Source organism: Astatotilapia calliptera, chromosome 3, assembly GCF_900246225.1.
Source record: "Astatotilapia calliptera chromosome 3, fAstCal1.2, whole genome shotgun sequence".
In the NCBI taxonomy this organism is placed as follows: Eukaryota; Metazoa; Chordata; class Actinopteri; order Cichliformes; family Cichlidae; genus Astatotilapia; species Astatotilapia calliptera.
Genome location: NC_039304.1, coordinates 34013662 through 34019661, shown reverse-complemented (window position 1 = coordinate 34019661; position 6000 = coordinate 34013662). Strand labels below are relative to the sequence as shown.

The 6000-nt window shown below is 39.7% G+C and overlaps 1 pseudogene; it reads left to right on the top strand.

Moving 5' to 3' along the window:
• Nucleotides 1-2017: 2017 nt before the first annotated feature.
• The window catches only part of LOC113014374 (low-density lipoprotein receptor-related protein 2-like), a 38331-nt pseudogene continuing 34348 nt past the window's right edge, over nt 2018-6000 (top strand).

Below are 6000 nucleotides of genomic sequence, written 5' to 3'. Positions count from 1 at the left end.
AGGCAGTAAAAAAAAATTTGTACATTTTACTTCTCTTAGAGGGGGTACCGAGTTGGGGGAAGTGTGATGGTCAGTCGGACTGTGGTGATGGCTCGGATGAACCTTCAGGGACTGCCCACCTCCGCTACTGTTCAGCAGGGTCCTGTTCCAGTGTCAACCGATAGGCAACTGAACCTACCTGGTTTCATCTGCGACGGCCAACACCACATTCTGGCCCTGTGCATCATATTGATGATGCTGGCTCTCGGTTGCAAGTGGTATGACCAGTTCCTGATACTCACTATACGAACTCTAAATACCTCAATCAATAAACAATGCAACAGAAAAAAAGTACGTAACGGTTGGACCACGATTTCAAAGTTCTTTAATATGATTCTTGTATAGGCCTTATCTTTCGCTTGTTTTCTCTTATTTTTGTATCTTGATCTCTTCTTTCCTGATAGAATGAAGAGCCGTGTTATTCAGCGAGAGAGATGGTTGTCAATGATAGTGAAACCGTTTTAAAGTGCCGAGCACAGCTAAGTCAACATGTTGAGTTACATGTCTCAAAAGTTCGACTCAAAACTTCAGGTTAATTGTGAGCAAGTCAAACTTTTGTCACACTAAACTCAGAATTTCAAGATACTTGAGATACCAACCTGATGTTGGGCCTCATGGACGGCAAAAAAATTCTTCAGTAGCAGAAATAGGCTTCTGTAGTCTCTTCGCGTCTAATTTAACAAAAATTCTAATAAATTTATGTATATTTATACTTTTTCTATTAATTATATTTTTAAAATATGCTATTACCTAAATTTTATTAGTGTTCTCCTGTTGTATAAACATAGCAAAAAGCCATTTCCAGACACCATATTTGTTTGGCCTCTAATGGTAGGTCCTGCATGGGGTGTTAAGATGATGCATGAAATGATGTTGTGCAGCAACATTGCAGAATGTTTTCATCCCAGTTGCTTAAAGAACATATTCACAAAACGGTTGCCGTGTTTTAAAGCAACTAAAAGTTTTTAAAGTTCATTTTTATTATTTTCATATTATATATTTTGATAGTTATGCTTAACTCCTAATTAGCCAGTTTTATTCTGCATAATGGCTATGAAGTATTTTAATTTTATTTGGTTTACAGGTAATGATAGCCCAGCTATGCATTATTATAGTTTAGCAGTCTATGGTGCCAGAGAGCAGTAAAGTCTCAACCTTTGTACCTCTGGATCTTTATCAGTCTGGACTCCTCGTGATTTTGATGAACCTAAATTGAGATGTGTTCACTTGTTACTTTAGTTTTTGTGAGTCATAACTCATTTTAATAATTAACATATTGCTGGACCTCCTGTAAATCCAGTCTCTGTTTTATTTTCAGCAACTCAGCATTGCCCCATCCACCAGTTCCAATGTGCAAATGGCTTCTGTATCCCGATGTCATTTGTGTGTGACCACTGGGATGACTGTGGGGATGACAGTGATGAGCAAAACTGTGGTACGGGTGAATGAGACCGAACACACATGCTAGCTAATTATGAGCCTCTTTTACATTTTAAATTGTGTTCAATAAGCACAGGCTGCCATTTAACTTACTGGTTGTCTAGATTACCAGAGCTGCAGTGGCAACCAGTTCACTTGCGCCAGTGGCCGTTGCATTCCTCAGCAGTGGGTGTGTGACAAGTTCAACGACTGTGGGGACTACAGTGATGAGAGAGGATGTGGTGAGAAAACTTGACTGATTTACTAATATGTGACATTGTTTATGACTTTCAATAAAATAATTTTTAAAAAGTTCATGAAAATGTCAAGATTAGTTTAACTATTAGACGTATTAGAAGGTTCATTGAGTTTTGAAATCACTCTTCAAGAGTTAAAGCTCAAATTATACCATCATAACAAATCAAGAAAGATTTTTTCCTCACAACAACATGAAAGAATGTTTGCATATTTTTAACATAATTATACGTCTTTCAATGTTTTCAGATAGTAACTCCCGGAGACTGTTACCCCCGGTGAGTGGGGATGCCCAGGCTCGACCATGTGCATACCAGTGGGAAACGTGTGTGATGACAAGCCTGACTGTCCTGGAGGCACAGATGAGACCAACACCACTGCACAGCAAACCTGCGGTAAGCCTGACGTGTACAAGTCCCGCACTAAGAATTCTACCATTTATGATAATATCATGTCACACCTGCCCTTTAATCTTAAAAAACAACAACAACAAACAAATGAGATGAATCTGAAGGAATTGAAGTGATCGAGATCTTGTCGAGTGTAGAATGTCTCACGTTTTCAGAAACCGCAATTTGATAAATTTGGGTGTAAGGGCTTTGGCTATAGTGTTGAGTAATCACAAATGTTTACCAGATGTCAGCTGCTCAGATACTATAATCATAACTTTTGCATTCCTTATCACTGCCTTAACACACACTTGGTTTAATATTAACTTTTTGCAGGTCATTTTCAGGCCTATAAAGCTTATTACGATACCAATAACGTCCTGGCATCCAAGCTTCTTAGAATAGGATTAATTTTACACTTTTACCGTTGTTTACATTTGTCCATGATGTTCATTTCTGTGATGTTGACTCACAGGCCTGGAAAGGTGCTCAGCCTTGAGCTGTGAGTTCTACTGCCACCCATCTCCTCAGGGTGGTGCATGCTACTGCCCTGATGGCTTCATTGTAGCCAATGACAGTCGGTCGTGTGTAGGTGAGTTCTTTTATATGTATTTTTTCCCTAAAAACATCGTCTCTATGTGTGGCAGTGTTAAAATTGAATCAGACATCGACAGCACACACAGTTTTTAGCAACCTTGTTGTTTTGCGTCCTTGGAAAAAGCACCAGAGCTTTTGAGGAAGCATAAACTGTTGTAATTTCAGTGTGTTCTAGCTGGCAAATCATTTGTGTAGACTCTTACTATAAATGTCCCTCACATTATACATCCAAAACATGGCTGTTTGTTCTGTTGCCCAGACTACAATGACTGTCAGATCTGGGGCATCTGTGACCAGCTGTGTGAGGATCGTCCTGGCACACACCACTGCAGCTGTGCTGATGGATAGCGTCTTGGAGCAAGGTCATGTTTGCAGAGCAAATGTGTCAGGTACAGAGAGTGCACACATGTCATGGTACCTGTGTTTAATTTTGCTGTTTAAAAGATGAGACTGAAATCATTAAATATAAAAAGACATATTGTTACAGTCCAGCTGAGTGACAACGATCTTCAAATATCATTCTTTTCCTCATATTTTGTTTGCAATTACATCAATGGTTACATTTTCTCGTGTCTAGTTATTTGTGTTTTTCAGCTGGGCTGCCACAGCTAATTTTCACCAATGGGGTGATGTGATGATAGCTGATCTGCAACGGGCGCATTGTCAGGATTCTGGTGCCATCCCAGGGAAAAGGTTTAGCAGTGGCAGTCGCCTACAGCTGGCACAATGACAAAGTCTTCTGGAGTGATACTTATACCAAAAAAAGTCAGTTTGAATTTAATGTCTGATGAAGTTCTTGATTATGTTTTATTGTTATTTTTTATACAACAAACATTAATCCAAAACTTTTGAAATTCTTTTGCCAGGTTTATTCCGCCAACTATTACGGAGGCGACATTAAGGCAATTCTGAATAATTCGGTTCACAGCCGTCCAGAATATTGCAGTTGATTGGATCAACCTCAAACTTTATGTACTGGAGGCCAGGGTGGAGCGCATTGATGTGTGTGACTTTGATGGAGGAAATCGAGTGACGCTGGTGGCTGAAAACCTGCGGACTCCTCATGGCCTCGCCCTGGACCCAACAGTAGGGTGAGTTTAAATAAATGACGTGGTTTTATAATCACAAAAAGATTGAAATATGAGTTTAGGTTTGGGCATTAGTTTTTGAATTACTGGCAATTTTTTCATCTACAAATTCAGTGTCAGGAAAAAAGTTTGATAAACATCATAATTTTGTGAGTTGAAGATAATTTGAGTGTAAAAAGATTGGATGTCCAAGAGTCTTTGAGTTCACCTGAGTTTTGCTCATATAACTCATATAACATCCTTTTACATTTTTTTTTTTTTTTGGTTTGTAGCTACATGTTCTTCACAGACATGGGTGGTAACAATGTGCAGTCTAAGCTCGAACGTGCCTTCATGGATGGCAGCAATCGTTTCGAGCTGGTAAAGAGCAGGCTCGGCACGCCAACAGGAATTACCCTTGATATCATCACCCAGAGGGTCTACTGGTCTGACAGCCACTTTGACACAGTGGAGACTGTCACGTACAGCGGTTTGGACAGGTAAAGGTTACATTAGAAATAAATTGTTGACCTCCTTCAGTTGTATCCTCCTTGATGTTCTTTCTAAGGCGTACTTGTTTCACATAGAAAATTAGTCCTCAATGGTGGAACACAGTCGCCACATCCTTTTGGAATTGCTTTATTTGAAAACCCACGTATTCTTCACTGACTGGAGCAAGATGGGTGTGATCAGATCAAATCGCTTCAATGGCAGCAACCCAACCCTCCTCTATCGTGCCGCGAACCGGCCAGGCCATGTTGTCGGTCTCCCACCCTCTCATGCAGCCTCTGGGTAAGGAGATTCAGTCACATTCAGTCTGAGGAAAACAACTTTAAAATGTCTGCTTCCCTTGAATATAATGTAACAGATGCCTCTTAATTTATGGTAAAAAATAAAATATTAAAAATGTATTTCTCCAGATATCGTGAACTGCTTACTTGACTAAAAAATCTATCAACTGTGTTGTGAACAAATTTTTATCTTATCACAAAAAGAAAAATTCTTTGTTATCTATAAGAGCTACATACTACACTGAGTGATGTCATAAAATGATGACATCTGTCTTGTAATGCAGTGAAGAACCCTTGTGGGATGAAACAATGGTGGCTGTGAGCAAAATTTGTGTCTTAAGTCACCGCACTGACAATGATGGTTTGGGCTTCCGCTGTAAGTGTCGCCATGGCTATGACCTCCATTCGGACCTTCGGTCCTGCTTCAGTAAGTTTATCTAATTTGTAAAACGACCTTACCCTTCTCTTATACACGTGTTTATATACGTGTTTCTGTTCTGGGTTAAAAAAAATAGTTAATGAAATGTATAATAATGTGCTGACAATTTAAAAAATTACAATCCTTTCTGGTAAGCTAGATCTGGGAATTTTTAGTTTTTTTTTAATATATCATTTAAACAGCAAGTTTATATGATAATAAGCCCTGGCACTAATTTTTTGTGCAGAGGTGAAGGACTACTTACTGGTGGCCTCCTCACTGGCGGTGCGGGGAATCCCACTGAATCTGTCCACGCAGGGAGGACATCACTCTGCCCCTCACAGGCCTTGGGGCGTCTTTTTCTGGCTCTGCAATGGAGTTTGACGGCAATGAGGGGACTGTTTTCTACAACGACAGGTCCAAAGGCCTCATCTATAAGTCGAACCTCAATGGCAGTGGTGAGTTTTTGACTTGGGTAAAAAAAAAAGAAAGTGGCACTTAGGGTGCTGAGTTTTATAACCTAACCTTGATATAGTTACAGTGTTTAATCAAAGCGATCTCACCTATTATATTTATCCAATCTCAGTTCAGCAGATTTTGACAGGCTACAGAGTGGGGATAGTTGATGCCATGGCATATGACTGGACCTCAAAAGTTTTGTTTTGGACCACAAGCACCTACAGCTCAGTGGTAGCCTTCAGAGTCACAGACAAGTCCAGACGAGACATTGTGACGGGATTAGGGAACCCAAAGGGAATTGCAGTGCATCCTAGTGCTGGGTGAGTTATCAGATTTATCACAAATAACTCCTGAAAGATACTTTGCCTGAGCAGGTTTTAGTTTGTAGAGACAGGAAGGAAATTAAACACAATAAATGGTAATGAATATTTTTTTATTCAGATTTTTCTGATCATAGAAAAATGCTGTCTATTCAAACCACTTTTACTATACTCACTACTCTACACTACTACTTCCTAAACCACAGCCATCACATGGGCCTCCACCCTTTATATTCAGGATAACAA